At 34.5% G+C, this 16,779-nt stretch overlaps 1 protein-coding gene across 1 annotated transcript in view; it reads left to right on the top strand.

Annotated features, from left to right (window-relative positions):
* The first annotated feature begins 205 nt into the window (after window positions 1-205).
* Window positions 206-16,779, top strand: part of LOC120625316 — a 67,318-nt gene continuing 50,744 nt past the window's right edge. The window contains exon 1 of the mRNA XM_039892350.1: window positions 206-222. The gene's annotated coding sequence lies outside the window, so the exon portion shown is untranslated. The remainder of the gene's footprint in view (window positions 223-16,779) is intronic.

The raw sequence follows: 16,779 nt of genomic DNA on the forward strand, positions 1-16,779 counted from the left end.
CTTCATAATTCCAATAATTGCATAGTTTTTTAACATTCTAATGTGTATATTGATTATAGAGTATTATTTGAAAAAGGAACGCGATTGTTAGCATATGGGCAGTCCAAGGATGTGAACTTTTTTATTTTTTTTTATATGAGTGTGCTGCAAAGGAATGTGGTTTTAGTGTCGATGTACACAAGGACGTGTTTTCCGTGTTTGTGTGAAAATAAGTTTTCAAAGGTAAGGCTTTTGTTTCGTACTTAAAGTTAAATGAGTTTCTTGACCATCCAACTTGAAACGGTTTTATTGGTTTTATGTTTTGTTGGTATTCAAGTTGCTTCTCAAGTTTATGCTATCTAATTATAAGTAGGTACAGAGTAAGTATCTAAAAGTATGTTATTATATTCTGCTTACTTTGTGCTCTAATTTTATATTATTCTATAATTAAAAATATCTGCTTTAATAAAAAAACTTATGTAGGTACCTAGTAGCAATTAATAAAGGTTTTTTGTAATTTGATTAACACTGAACTTATATACCAAAAGTTATTACATTTTATAACATTTGGTATATAAGTTATACATATGTAGGTACTTTCTATTTTGTAGCATATTTACACTAATAACTTATGCAATAATAATAACAAATATTTACAAAATTCATCATCTAATTGTTTGATATAAAAATATTATCTCACAGAAAAAAATCATATAGAGCTCAACCCACCACACTGGTCCGATACGGAATGGCGGGCTAACGCACAAGTGCATAAGTTATCTTTAATATTAATTTGAGTTTAAATCTTTACACTAGATTAGGTCTAGACTGTACGATACCTACGCCATTGACTATCCAATATTATGATACCTAGGAGTACCAGGCAGTCATAACTTCTTAGAATGTACCGATGCAATTAGTAGGCTATAAGTAAATAGGTAGGTATCTAGTTTCGCAAGTAGGACATGTAATTTGTACAGATTTAACTCATTACATCAGTGTTATGAGCAACTCGAAAGGTATACAACGGTAACGCGGTCCGTAACGCAACGTTTTTAAGATTCATAAATAGATTATTACGATAGATTAGATAAACTCTATAATGAATGAATATACTTTTATTGCACACAGAAAGTACATAAAAAAGAAAAGTATTACAAAACAAAGTATACAATTTGGCGGCCTTATCGCTTCATAGCGATTTCTTCCAATGGCGAAGAAAACAATAAAGAAATTGGGTTGGTGGTGCACATATGCATATACCCATAAAACAAATATATCATTACTAAAATAAATATATATAATATAAACCAATACAAATATAATATATAAAAATTTAATTTAATTATAAATAATATAATAAATTAAATATGAAACAAAATAAATAATTAACCTCAAACATAAATTAAAAATAAATTTAAAAACGACGATGACTCTACAATATAAAAAAACAATTATGTTTTAATCTTTGATTTTATCGTCGTCTTTATTTGTTTATTTTTACTGTATTATTAAATTTTTTTGTCATATCTATATTTGGCCGGCGATAAAAGCATGTATCCTATTAGTATTATTACGATGAATAATTAAATCTGTAAATAAATAAACTGGTAAGTTCCTAAAAATATAATCATCATATCAACCCATTAACGCCGGTAATACAGAGCATGGATCCCTCAATGAAAAGGGTTTAATGCCGTAGTCCACCACGCTGACCCAGTACGGATTGGTGGACTCCACACACCTTTGAGAACATTATGTAGAACTCTCAGGCATGCAGGTTTCCTCACGTTGTTTTCCTTCACCGTTGAAGCAAGTGATATTCTATTATTTACAACGCACATAACTTAGAGCGTGCGAGCTGGGATTCGAACTCTGCCCCCTGAAAGTGAAGTCGAGCTACTGGGCTATCACCGCTTCTAAAACTATAAAGGTATGATATAAAGAAACGCCACAATTGAGCAAAGCGCCGCAAAGCCGCTACAAAAATTAAAAAAAAAAAAAATACTCAGTGTAACTCGGGATGATGTTTGAATTTTAACGACACCTCATTCATACAAGTCTGTTCAAGCATTTAGAAGTTATGGTAGTTTTCATAGAGGTAGACTACGGCCAAGCAGTGGCGTGCATAGAGGGTATGCAGATGATATAAAATGAAGAAAATCTCCAGTACGAGTTATAAAAAACTTAAGAGTTATTAAAAGTCTACCTTTAAGTATTTATAACGCGTACTGGAGATTTTCTTCATTATATATCATCTGCATACCCTGTGCATACCCTCTGTGCACGCCAGTGCCGCCAAGCTTATTTTTGCCGAACAGAAGCATTACAGTGTTCCGCTCATACACAGACGAATGTTCGGAGCTCAAATTGATAACAGTTTTAATAATAACAGTTTTTATTTGCTTAAAAGTACAATGTTTTTTCTAAAATTACCCTGGACCCCCAAACTAGGATATCCCGTGTCTTGGGGGTCAGTGTCTTCCCATATGTGCATCGAGATTAGAGAAAAACAAAAAAAAAAACAGAGAGAATACATATTTGGAAGTTTACATTATCAACATACAATCTATTATGTGTATAAGTGTGTGTGTGTACGTGTGTGTGCGAGCATGCGTGTGTGTGTGTTTGTGTAGACACAGGGCGGAATATTGCCGGGCGTGCTCCTTGCATGCCGTGCGAAGTGTTGCTCTGTTCATAGGGATGATTTTACGCTTACCATGGAGGCCATGCGATTGGTCCATCAAATTTTATTAAAAAAAAAACTCACATACATACAAAGATTACTTGGATTTTTAGTTTTAACTCATTGATATGTTAAATCTATACTACAATTAAAAAACTATTAGGAAGTAGATAGATAATTAAGCTGGTAGATAATTATATTAAAACTTCGTAAAGTGATAAGGTACGAGGTCAATCTCTCAATTAATTGCTTTTAGGCGTCGGTGATCTTTTATTCAATTATGGCAATATCATTGATTATCTCAACATCGGGAAGACGACTGCTGGAGATATGTCTTTTGTAAGGATTTCCACATACTACGGTTTTGTGCCGCTTGTATTTAGAGATTCGTCTGTCCACCTTGTGGGGCTCTATTTTTCGAATAGAGGTCTGCCGAACAACTATAACTTGTAACAACAACTGACTATCAATTGAGTTTAGAGAGCTAAATGAGAAGTTATGAAAATTAACATATATTAGTTCAGATGCACAAGAAGCCTGACTGACTTTGAGATTTAAAAAAAATCCTGTGCAATTTATTCACACACGGCGGAAGTGTAACTTCTGAAAAGTAGCCTACGAGAGATTAAGGTGGATGCAGAGTATCAGAACTATTAGGATAAATGTAAGGTTTATTATTAAGTTTCCATGGTAACTAGAATAGGTAAGAAAGTGTATAATGTTTTCTATCTCACTCTGTCCAGGACAGACTGTCCTATACATTTATGTGTTTGTTTCTTTATCTAGATATTATTCGGTAAGTAAATTAAAGTATATGGTATTAAGTAAATTAAATAGGAAAAAAACAGATAAAATAGTATGTATATCTCTGTCCCATTCTTTGCCGGCTTCATCCTACACATTTTTGTATTTGTGTCTATAACCTGTCGCTTTTTCCGTTGCATTCGGTTTGAAATCACAACGATTCTAAAGAAGTTTCACTTCAAAAAAATTAAATTAAAAATTAAATATTATGCAAAAACTAAAACAAAGAAGTTGGTCTGAAAAATAAATATTGTGCAGACTCCAGATTACATAGAATAACGGCAAGAAGAAGAAAGAATGGGAGTCTGAGGATTACAAAGCACCCAATTAGGTTTACAGAATGAGTTTTGATAGCTAGAGTATCTAGCTAGCTGCGTAGAAAAGAAGTTCTAAGTACAATCTTTGAAGTGTTTGTTGTTGTTAGAGGTGTGGAAAATGACCGAATGTTTATAGCACTAAACTATCCATATACTATTCGCTATAATAAGCAATTAGAACCAGAGTAAGTAAATTCAGTCAATTAACAAATGCGTTAATTGACCTGTTTTTAGGTATCTGGGCTTCTCTGTGATATCTCAACAAAGAATAACAAAGAATATACCTCACCCCCAACTCCAACACTCTGGGACCTAAAAGTCCATCTGTCCTCCTAGCTACGTACCCCACGTACGTAGCTAGGACAGATGGACAGCGACTTAAGCTTCGCAACGAGTATGTCGCTAACCCTGGTTATTATTTTGTGTGTTTGTTATAACATACTACGGTTTTGTGCCGCTTGGATCTAGCGACTTGTGTTTTATGTCGTCTGTCCGCGTTGGGGTCTACCAACACTGCATTTTCCGGTGCGCGGTCACCACTCCAGCACTCAGGACCCCAACGTGCATCCGTCCTCTTAGCTATGAACTCCACCCACTGGCACTTCTGCATCGCAACGAGTACGTCGCTAACCCTGGTTATTATTTTGTTTGTTTGTTTCAGTACTAATTGCACAATAATAAATAGTAAAACAAAACCGCCTAAGTGCGTAATGTGCGATTTAGAGCATAAAATTCAAGCTGCTGGCAAAAATAGCTGGCAAAAATCTTGGCATCTTCAATAAGCAGTATTTTACGCAGTAATAGCTTGTCCAAGATCAGGTTCGAAAAACGCCCTTAAAGCTAGCGGCAATTATAGAAGAAAGAATTTTGTGAAAATCTTAACTAGGTTCTTATTACGGTTCATGAGATATTGCCCACTAGCGGACTGACAAACGGACTGACGAACAGCGAGGACTTAGTATATAATAGAGTCCTGTAAGATCCATACCGGATACCGAATACCAAGGTTGCCAACACTGAGAATCCATAGATAACGATGATTGTTCAAAGGTGGCGCTTTCTGAAAATTTCTTTATTAGTAGTTTTTATTTTTATTTAAATCTTTCAGTAGTTCAATAGGCTAGCGGCTTCGTCCGCTTCCAATTCTTTGTTTTTTTTTCTATATATATAACTTTAAACTGCCGCGTTGCCTTTCCCACGCTTTTATGTTTTGTGTTCTGCCCCGAGAGGTCGTAGCAAGGCGTTAAATGCTTGAGAAATTCTATAGAGTCACTTTTAAAACACCCCTAAGGTGTTGAAAGACCTGTGATGATGAATCAAATAAAAGAAACATAGAACATTTTTACTTTCTTATAGCCTTTAACAGTCCACTGCTATCTTCCCACAGTAAAAAGGCCGTAGTCCCCCACGCTGGCCCAGTGTAGATTGGTGGACTTTACACACCAATGAGAACATTATGGAGAAGTCTGTTGCAGGTTTCCCCACCATTTTTTCAACATCGAAGCAATTGAAATTTTTATTAATAGTCCTTACCACTGAGCTGTTAATAATAGCAGATGTTAATTTGTATGAGCATCTTATCAAAAGTTGTATGAAGACGAAATCGCAGCGAACTGCTAAAAATTAATATTTTAACCGATAACAACATTCTGTATGGACCTGTTATTTAGAACAGTGTTTGTTTTGAATTATATTTACTAACTCAATTAAAGAATCAGCAATCTGATAAAATACAAACATTTCTGGTTAATAACATAGGTACAATTATAATAAAATAAAGTCAAGGTTGAGTCGCCTACCGTATGCCCACGCTGTGACGTCATTGCCGGAACTCCGTTCATATTAAGAGACGATGCAAATTGTATAGCAAAGTAACAAAACATTGCCACTTTGTTGCTATATATTAACTACTAGCGGTCCCTCGCGACTTCGACCTTAAAAAATATATGCTATCCCGGACTTTTTTTAGAACTTTTAAAGGATTACAACCTTGTCATACATGATTTTATCGAAACCTTAACCGTTTACGATTGGAGCACGCAAAAAAAAACCCCCGATTTTATAACATGCTTTATTTATGCTATTCTCCTTTTGTTCTTAGCATAAAGATATATAGCCTGTAGCGTTCCTAGACAAATGGGCTAGCCAACACATAAATAATTTTTAAATCGGACCAGTAGTTACTGAGATCGTCGCGTTCACGTAAACAAACAAACTCTTCAGCTTTATATATTAGTATAAGCTAAAAACCACCTTGAAGTAGGGGTGAGCACAGAGGGAGGACCTGGGTTTTATTCCCGGCATGCGCATTTTGGGAATTAACAATAATAATATTTTTTTCTGGACCAAGCAACCGATCAAGAAGTCTGAGGCTACCAACCTGTTAGGGGTTATTAATAAACCCATACCCGTAGAATTTTACGCGGCATTGTACCGGAACGCTAAACCACGTCTTTGTCTATAGGTGGAATTAGACACTTCCAAGCTTCCCACCAGACCAGGCAAGAGAAAATTCAGAAATTATTAGTTCCCAAATTGCATCCGCTGGGCATCGAAACCGGGACCTGGACTGTTTTAACTATTATTATTAACAATCGTGAGTTAGTAATTAGAGAGAGAAGGAAAGAGAGAGAGAGAAATAGAGAGGCCACAGATCTCCTCTCAGAATGAGTAGGCCGAAGTTTACCACGCTGGCCAAGTGCGGATTGGTAGAATTCAAACCATATCCTTCACCGTTTAAAGCAAGTGATATTTTAATATATGACAGACAAAACTTTCTAAGATTTTTTAAACTGACTCGGGAAACGAGCTTTTTTCTTTTCGGATCATGCTAACCACTGGACCTCTCAAGCTAACTAATATCCTAAGAAAATGTCTTGACGCCTTTCAGCAACAGTAGTTCTACCATATTTGTAGTGAAGGTCAGCGAAACCCTGATATTTCTTTGTTGATCTAAAGCCTACGTTAATGAAAGAATAGTCACCAGTCGCTCGAGTATAGAATATTATTTATATATTTAATTTCATTGCAAAAAAAATATCTTATTATTGTCGTGACCAATAATAATAATAATATCTTTATTTTATCAAAATAAACGTATACATTTCATGAGTGTGAAGCCCTGTCTCCTGCGGTAGTTAAAACTGTGATACAGGAGACAGTGTCTTTCCTATATCTATGGTCTTATTATAAACAAACGTTTGAAAATTTTACAGGGAAAATTATATAAAGGAAAATAAAAAACAGGAATAAATAAATGAAAAAAAATAGAGAATTATATAAATTTTTGAGGCGGGTGCTTAGGTAGGTACATTTGATTTGGCTGTGGGTGTGTGCGTGTTTATATGCGTGTGTGTGCGTGTGTGTTTGTGTTTAATTTGTAATTTGTTTTATTTAAATTAGATATTCTTATGAAATATTTTCTCTGTACCCTCATAATCGTAATCTTGTAGCCAAGAGATAGCCAATAGAACATCTATACTTATAATAAAACTGAAACTGGAAGATTTCTGTACATTTAATATATTTTGAAAATTTTGACCGGGGTATACTTTATACTCGATACTGAGTCCAAAACAGATTTTTATTTAATTTTTGTCTGTCTGTCTGTCTGTCTGTCAGGGCATCACGTGGAAACTTCTAAACGGATTTAAATAAAATTTAATATTGAGGTAGCTGATATTCCGGGTCAACATATAGGATACTTTTTATACCGATAAACAACAAGTTTCTTCCGGGAAATGGGATATTTTTTTTTATCAATTTTATTTCATAGCTCCGTTAAATTTGAACGGATTTAAATAATTCTTTTTTTGTTTGAAATTGCATACTATCAAACAGGATCTGATAAATATTGTGGGAGATAAAGCACATAACTCTTCACAAATAACAGCAAGTCGCAAGACATATTGTACAACGATCGAATGCATGTGTATCATCCTACTAATATTATAAATGCGAAAGTTTGTGAGTATGGATGTATGGATGTATGGATGGATGTATGTATGTTTGTATCAACTAAAATAATTACATCTTACTAAATCAATACACCACGTAAAATAATAATAGATAAGTAAATAGGTAGGCACGATAGTTATTAAAGCATCAGATCTATTCTAGCTAGCGGACGAAGTCGCGAGGGTCCGCTAGTTACGTTCTATATTACACATTAAACTTAGATATAATCTGGCAAATTGAAACACCTTCACATACTTGAACTAAATCCGCTAGCTATGATGTATTGACACACAGAACCTGCCTTTATTGGACAGGTGGCCTCCCTACTTATAAGGATTATTGCTTAACTCTGTAATCCAAATAGAGATGATCACGTTATGTAGGTAGAATTATTGTCGGTTGCCTACGAAATTTATCTATACTTAATATTAAAATTACCATAGTCCTACCATCCCTAACAGGTTAGTACGCTATCATCTTAGACTGCATCATCACTTACCACGAGGTGAGATTGCAGTCAAGGGCTAACTTGGTGGGATAAAAAAAAATGTTAAAATCGGATATCCTGACTAGCTGCTGCCCGCGACTTTATCCGTATTTGTTCTTAAAGCATAACTTTAAGTTGTGCATTATTTAAAAAAATAATGAAGTACAGTTTTTAAAAATAACTTTTTCAATAAAGTGTAAAAATAACTGTTTTGTTTAGTTGTAGTCCTAATTTTTTTTTAAACGCGTTATTACATTAAATATTCGATTGCAATGAATTAAAAAGTGTTTTTCTTATATAAAACTTGATGTCACCAAAGCTGCTTTTGCGACTCAACTATGAGAGGTAGATATATTCTTTTTTAGGTAATAGTTATTACTTAAATATGTATCATCAATAGTTTTCTCAGTGCACGCCAAGTAATGAAATTTAGAGGCAAAATTTTGATACTTCAGTTATATTGTTGCAATTTTCTTAAGGATCTCCATTTTTTTTTTAAATAAATTATAGCCTATGTTACTTTGTGATAGTTAATCTGTCTTTTGGCGAAGAAATTGTTAAAATCGGTCCAGAACTTACGGAGCTTATTGGGTACAGACGAACACACAAATTTTTTTTTATAATATTATAAAATGTGGTCGGGTGGTGATGCGCAGTCATGGTACTTAGGTATCTGGACACTATAAATAAAAAAATAAAATATTACAAAATTCAATTTTTTTTTTTTTTTTTTTTTCATTTATTTCAAGTAGGCCTACTTTATAAGCACTTTTGAAACGTGAAGTTTTTTTTTTATGTATGTTTGTGTGACTCTACCACCGGTTCGGAAAGCAGATTCTACTGAGAAGAGCCGGCAAGAAACTCAGTAGTTGCTCTTTTCCAACATCAACATTTACAATAATTTTGCTATCTTGCGGAAGATGAGAGCGAGCCAGGCTGCTTCCATTCTACCTTGTCATTGAGGAATTCATCAAATGTATAGTAACCTCGCTGTACTAGATGCGTTTTTACACATTTTTTAAATGTATGCATTGGTAGGTCAAGAATTTCCTTAGGATTGCTAATGGTCTCCACACTAGGTAGCCTGTAACGTGGAGACCATGAATGATTTCTCATTTAGATTAACATAAGACTAGGAGACTTCCTTTTATGATCTAAATATGTATATATTGTAGGTACCAAGATACAATTAGATATACACATTGAGGTAGGGGATAATAAATAAATATTATTAATATATATGTGTATATACATATATAAATATGTTTGTTCGCATAGATAGAAAAAATAAAAAGAAAGAAAGAATGACACTGTCAGCGTTTTATCCTCTTGAATCCGATACGTAGGTTTAACCAAGGTTTGCTTAGCGTCACAGAGTCATATCTACCCGCGCTCGCCCTTGCCACAACATGCTTTATTCCTGACCTTACCTTACTGGCTGAGTAATTATTTGCATTGTGCAATATTACGTGACGCTTGGTGTTATATCGTGGACATGTTGTTTGTCTGTTTGTACTATTGTGTTGACAGTTTGTAGTTGACCAGGGATATCTTGATAAAATATTTAAGTCTAAAATTACTCAGCGGCTGCCCAAATCTGTCAAAAATGGTGCTACTAGAGTGGTGTTAATGTATGTGTCTATTTGAATAAAGAAATATTTGACTTTGACTTTGACTTTACTGAAAGGAATAGTGGATCCGCTTTGACCCGGGTTTTCAAAAAGGTTTAATAGTTCTACCAATATTGATTGACAAAATTTGGCATAGAAATAGCTTTCATTCTGCAGCGAAATTTGTTGGACACTTTTTAGCGAGGTTACATAAATGTTTCATCCAACATATTTTTTTTAGGATGAAGTATTTTTTTGAAGTTATACTTCTTCTGGCGCGTTAGGGAAAAATGGTGAGAGTAAATTTATACGATGCGCGCGCACAACGTCACAAAAAACCGACACCATGAAGTTAACATATATATAACAGTATAGTCTACATTTAAGTTTTTCTATAAAAGGTTTTGGAAAGGACAATTGACTTTCAATCATTCAAACAATACCTTTTTTCTATTGTTAGTGTCGTTTTTCTACAAACGTAGAATTCAGGCGAAAGATAAAATTTTTGGAAATATTTTCATCTTGTTACGCCAAAGAAGTATAACTTCTAACGCGTGTACATAAGTACACACACGTTTTTTTTTAATTATTACCTATTGGCGAACCAAACAGATGATGTTAAGTGTGAAATCTTCGACTTCAAACAGTCAAACAACGTCCTGCAAAGTATCGCCCTGTGTCCGCAAACCTGAGGGGCAGGTGTTAAGCCTCATGTGCCTAGAATTACATAGGCAACTTGGCGGCACAAAAAGCTCTATTGAAAACTACATCACGAGCAACAGCTTGTAAAAAAATAATAGTTTAAAAAAAACTAAAAAATACGCTTTTTATAGAAAACCGAACTAAAAAATTTAAAATAAGTTTCAATAAATTTAAATTAAGAATAGTGTGAGCCCTTTTCAAAGAATTATCGAAAAGGGTTATCGAGTCTAACGGTGATCCTAGAGCGGGCAGTTACCTTGGCCAACGAATTAGTTTGGCCATCCAAAGGGGCAATGCTGCCAGCATTTTAGGAACTGTGCCTCGCTGCGGTGGTTTCGAGGACGTTTTAGATTTTATTTAGTTTTAAATAGTTTATTTTAGGTTATATTTATATTTTAAAGAAACAATATTACTGTAATAAAGTTCAAGTTTCGTATAATCAAGAATAAAAAAAAATATATATAAATTAATAAAAAGAAAAATATTGGTAAAATATATAAAAGTATATTGGGGGTGGGGTAGTTGGGTGCATGGTATCAATAGTTATAAATATTTTATGGACAGATATGAGTAGAGTGATTATCATTTTGATAATATCTTAAAAAGCACCCCACGCTTTTTTTTAAACAATTTTTTTTTTATTTACACGATTATTAATTTATATTAATTGAATTTTTTAGTGTAATTGTAATGTTTAATAGTTCGAAAAAACTAAAAAGTCTTATTTTTTATATTGTAAAATGGAATAATCTTTTCAAATTAGTGTATTGTCATCGGTCCAAGATATGTCTACAAAGTTTGAACGAAATCTGAGCGTTTAAAGTGGGTCACATTAGCGTCCAAAGACGTCGGGTACAAACATACAAACATACAGGTGAAGCTAGTAAAAGCGTGTTAATATAGCGGCAGCGTGACTTTAATATTTCGTAAAATTGAAATCCATATTAATAATATTACCCAATACGACGAAATCCTCAGAAACCAACTACGGATTTGGTCGTAAAATCAATCCGGCATGCTAATGTGTGAATCATATATTGCGACAACAGTCACACTGTTTTTGGTAGGCTGTGGGAAGTTTGGGGGCGGGTTAAGAGGTTTCTTAACTGGAATTAGGACTGTTTTTTTACAAAAAAAGTAGTTTTACCCTGCGGTTTTACCTGCATTTAAATATATTTATTTATTAAACTGACTTTCTGGTTTTAAAAACAGAAATCGGACTGGTAAGGCATATTTATAGTATCGGTAAATTGTTTGTAGCATAGAGTAACATAGGTACTGAGTGGGCCTCACGTTTTCACCTTCCTCAAACACAGCCTCCTTGTCAGACTGTTAGGTTAGGTTAGGTTAGGTTGTATGATAAGTTCATACTTATGTAGCCTTGCTTATTTACCCTAGATCTATTTTCAACCCACTTACAAAAAAGGAGGAGGTTCTCAATTCGACTGTGTATATTTGTCACGCGATCACTCCGTCAAGTATACACCGATTTTGATGATTATTTTTTTAATTTGGTGAAGATGTATCGGTAAAATGAAATTAATAAGTTAAATTAATTATAAACTTTCCTTTATACTGTATAAAACGCATTTTAATTGGCACCGACCTAAAAATGTTGTGGAATATTTTTATTTCTTGCTTTTTAGTGTTTTAACAAAGTCTGTTCTTTTTTGTCAAAACATTTATTAATATCAATAAGGGAGAAATCTTCATTACAGGAATAAGCTTACAAGAACAATAAAAATATATAAATAAATAAGAAGTATGTAAAGCATTCATAAAGAAGAGATGCAAGGAAATAAAACAAATAAATAATTAGGCACCTACGATTAAATAAACTACACAAATAAGGAAATACTAAGAAGTCTCAGTCTAACAAAGATGGCGGCATTCCAAATGTATTATTCAACCTTCCACCTTGGTGAATTTATTTACTGGCAAAACATGTTCAGAGGACCTCTTTGGCATAGTGAATATATAATTCCATACTAATATTAAATTTGCCTCTTAAGTCTAACTCCAGTGGATAGCAAGAATAATCACCGATTACGAGGTCTTCGAATCCCGAGGGTAAAATTTGTTAGGGTTTTTCGGTTAAAGTAACCAAAGTAGGTTGGTACCTACTTTGGTTTCTTTAACTGGGCTTGGTAGCCCAGTGTTAGGAAATTGGCGGTGTCAACAACAGTGCGTCGTGGGTAGGGTGATTAAATTGGCAATATGTTTGTTTTCGATGGTTTCCTTGGCACAGTGATGAACATAGTGGTTCTCAAGTCCTTGGCCGTGGCTAGTAACAACTATGAAAGACGTGCTGCCAAGCGTTTTAGCGTTCCGGTACAACGCCGCGTAGACTCCGATTTTGATAGGTCTCATATTATAACTGCCATACCTCTAACAGATTAGCCCACTACGATCGTCTCTTAGCACCAAGTGAGAATGCAGCTAAGGGTTTGTAGTCGATATAAAAAACAAACCATTTTCGGCTCAACCAATCTTGATGAGATCCTGAAGACGGATATTAGTAGATTGTTAAACGAGACGGAAATATATTTGCATTTTGCACCCGTGTAGCGAGGGCGTACAAACGAACTCTTTCAAACGAACGAAACGAACAAGCTAATTCATTTCATATCGATCGTGCGGAAAAAGAATGAGATGAAGAACAGTAAAAAATATTTCTGAAGAAGATTTCACTTTTCTTTCATCGCGTCTCTTCGTACAATATTTTTGTTTTTTCCAGGAGGCTGTATGGTAAATGATCTTTGCCTGCCCTAAAAGGTACAAATGAAAAAACAGCAACATAAAAAAATTGTAAAGTATGAGTCGATTGGCTGTTTTGACTTCTCTTTTTGAATGTTTTCCACCCGCAGTTTAGCTTAAGATAGAAAAAAGTATTTAAGACCCAAGTAAAACAGTTTAGTACGTTGGACATACTTGTACTGGGTTGATAACGTAGAGTAAGTGATTCTTGATTTACTGTGAGAGATATTTCTTGCTTTGACCTATACCGGTCTTCGTAAGCAAGCAGCAGGCAAATGCCAAAATTTCCTTATTAACTTTTAAGTAGTTTGAAAAGACATTAATAATAAATAAATAAATAAATTTTCTACGACAATACACACATCGCCATCCAGCCCCAAAGTAAGCGAAGCTTGTGTTATGGGTACTAAGATAGCTGACAAAAATTAAGATTGAATGACTGAATTAAAACTTATAATATACAGATAAATACCCAAAAACTGAAACACATCCATATACATCACACAAACACTTTCCAGATGTGGGAACCGAACCCACCAATCCAGAAAGCAGGATCACCGGATCAACCGGCTGTCATATCATGTGCATTAGAAGATATCAACCTTTTCTTCTCTTCAAAGAAGTTTATCCAGAAGTGAGACCTTAACTAGGTTAAAAAAATTACCTGACGCTAGAGTTTTATTAGGTGTTTTAAAAGATTAATTATCATCGTATACCACGGTACTTAATAATTAAGATTTGCATTTAAAAACAATACAAATAAAAAACCCATAATGATTCTGCCATACACGACTAAATAACACATAATCCTGTGTCTAAAAAAAATAAAGAACTATTGCGTACAATGTGAATTAACACTTATACTTATGTTGCTAAAGTATATGTTCAAAGTAAAAAATATATATGCATCATCAGTTAAACAAAGTATTTTACGATACAATTTAGTGGAAAATACACTGTAACATCTAAGTGATAAAGCACGTTTGCTATGCAAATATATGTTTGTTTACGCGACCTCGACGCGAGGTCGGTCGTAATCACCTGTAACTTCTGCCTTTGTAAAGCTTAGTTCACATAATTATTTACGTAATTATTCGTTTTGCTCGTTTTCTGTTCAAATGTTCAAATATAGAGTTATTTCTGTAGCAGGAAGTTGTAGAAGTGTGTTATAAAGATAAAATAATTCACATACTCGTATTTTTTTATTTATTAGTTCTATTAAGATGAACTAAAATTTAAATAAAAATTATAAATTTAAAGATATAGGATATGGGTTTGAAACAACTGCCATACTCCTAACAGGTTAGCCCGTTAGCATCTTAGACTGCATCTTTACTTACCACCTTTAAGGAAATATGACTCGTGTAATATTATAATATAATCTTTATCAAACAAAACATAAGTAATTATAAACAAAAAGTCATTATAAACGGTCGACTTACTAGAAACGGACATAAATTAGTGATATTTGCATATCGTCTGAGAAAAGTACAGAAATCCTTTGTGGGATGAGTATACGTTTTTATAACATCATACCGAAGGTAATATTAGATCTACCTTTACCTAAGTTTAAAGAATATATTAAAACACATTTAACCAATAGTGGTTACTACACAATTGGTGAATTCCTTAACGACAAGGCTGCTTGGAAGCAGGCCACTCCGCCCTCATCTCTCACAAAACAGAAAAATTCTAAATATTATTAAAACTATAAAATGATGTTGGAAAATAGCAATCTGCTGAGTTTCTTGCCGGCTCTTCTCAGTGGAATCTGCCTTCCGAACCGGTGGTAGAGTCACTACGAACAGACTGACTTGACGTTTCAAAAGTGCTTATAAAGTTTGATATAAATGAATTTTGAATTTGAATAACTGACGTACCAAGCAGATTGCCCACCTGATGATAAATGGAAAAACATCGCCTATAGACACAGCAAAACTTCACAGGGCACGTAAGGAGCACGTCCTACAAGAATGTTGCCTATAGGCGTAGGCGAGGCCTAGACCCGGGTGATAAAAACTGGTGCCGATGGTTTAACGTCCACTCCAAGGCACATGAGAAGAATTCTTAACTGACAAACGATGTTATGTTATGTGGGAATCGAACCCTAATACCTCGTGATGTGTAAAGTACATGCTAACCACGATACCAGCGAGCTATATTATCAATAACTCTGGTATTCAATAGTGAATAAATTCAATTATAAATAAAGAGTAAATCGCTACAATGGCTTCCTTTAGTGAAGATCATTATTGGTTAAAGGCCACGACGCGACGGCCTTCTATTGCAAGCAAAGTCACGGGCGTGTAATCACGAGTTTAATTTTATAAGTTTTCGTTAGTTTTTTCAGCCTCCTTTGTTGAGTGGTATTAAATCCGTAGATTAATATTATGTCACTAGTGAATAAATAAAACTTTTCAATTATCATTCACTACCTACAGCCGGCCCACTGCAGGGCTAAGGTATCTCAGAATGGCACCATATTTTGAACCCTGACTTGTTACAAGTTTAACGTGTTGTGTGTATCTGTAGTATTCTATTTCCCGGACGGATTATCCAAAGCTTTGTTCGATGAAAATCTGCCCAAGGATTATTTTTATTCGTGTATGCTTACCTTGAATACTACATAATTTATGACGTCACAGATGTGGGCCTACATTACATCATTGGGTCTGAGCGTACGTGGGTAGACACAGACTAGTGACAATATAAACGCATAAAAATGATGATGATGTCATTGCCAAGTGGTTAGAAATTGGTTAGGCTCATTTTGGGGGGACCGAGTTCGAAACCCGGCACGCACCGCTTATGAGTTATGTGTATTTTACACAATTAAACATTTTAGCTTTATCGATGATCGTAAACATCGCAAGGAAACTTGAGAGAGAGTCTACCGATCCGCATTTGGCCAGCGTAGTGGACTACGGCCTTAACCCTTCCGCTAAGAGGGAAGTGTCTTATCTCCCTATCTTAATATATATAAATATCCTGTCACGATGTTTGTCCGCGATGGACTCCTAAACTACTTAACCGATTTTAAATTAAATTGGCACACCGTGAGCAGTCTGGTCCAACTTAAGAGATAGGATAGCATAGATCTTTAATTATAGTCGCAATTTTATTTTATTGCAAATTATTTTTCTATAATTAATTTACAGTCACATGTTTTATATATATACTACTATACTCATTTAAGGCTTAGCGATACTGAATACTTTAAAAACAAAATCAAACGCAGACGAAGTCGCGGGTAAGAGCTAGTATAATTATAAAACTAAACGGGCCTTATTCTAGAACTTAGGTATAACATTGGGATAGATTTGTATTCCAACTAGCTACGTTAAATGTCGGATAAGTAACGCGGTGTATTTTCGACAGCGTTATATCACGTTTCTTAATAATTATAACGTCGGCCGACTGACGCAGTGGGCAGTGATCCTGCTTTCTGAGCCCAAGGCCGTGGGTTCGATTCCCACAACT

The sequence above is a fragment of the Pararge aegeria genome, chromosome 7 (assembly GCF_905163445.1).
Source record: "Pararge aegeria chromosome 7, ilParAegt1.1, whole genome shotgun sequence".
Classification (NCBI taxonomy): Eukaryota; Metazoa; Arthropoda; class Insecta; order Lepidoptera; family Nymphalidae; genus Pararge; species Pararge aegeria.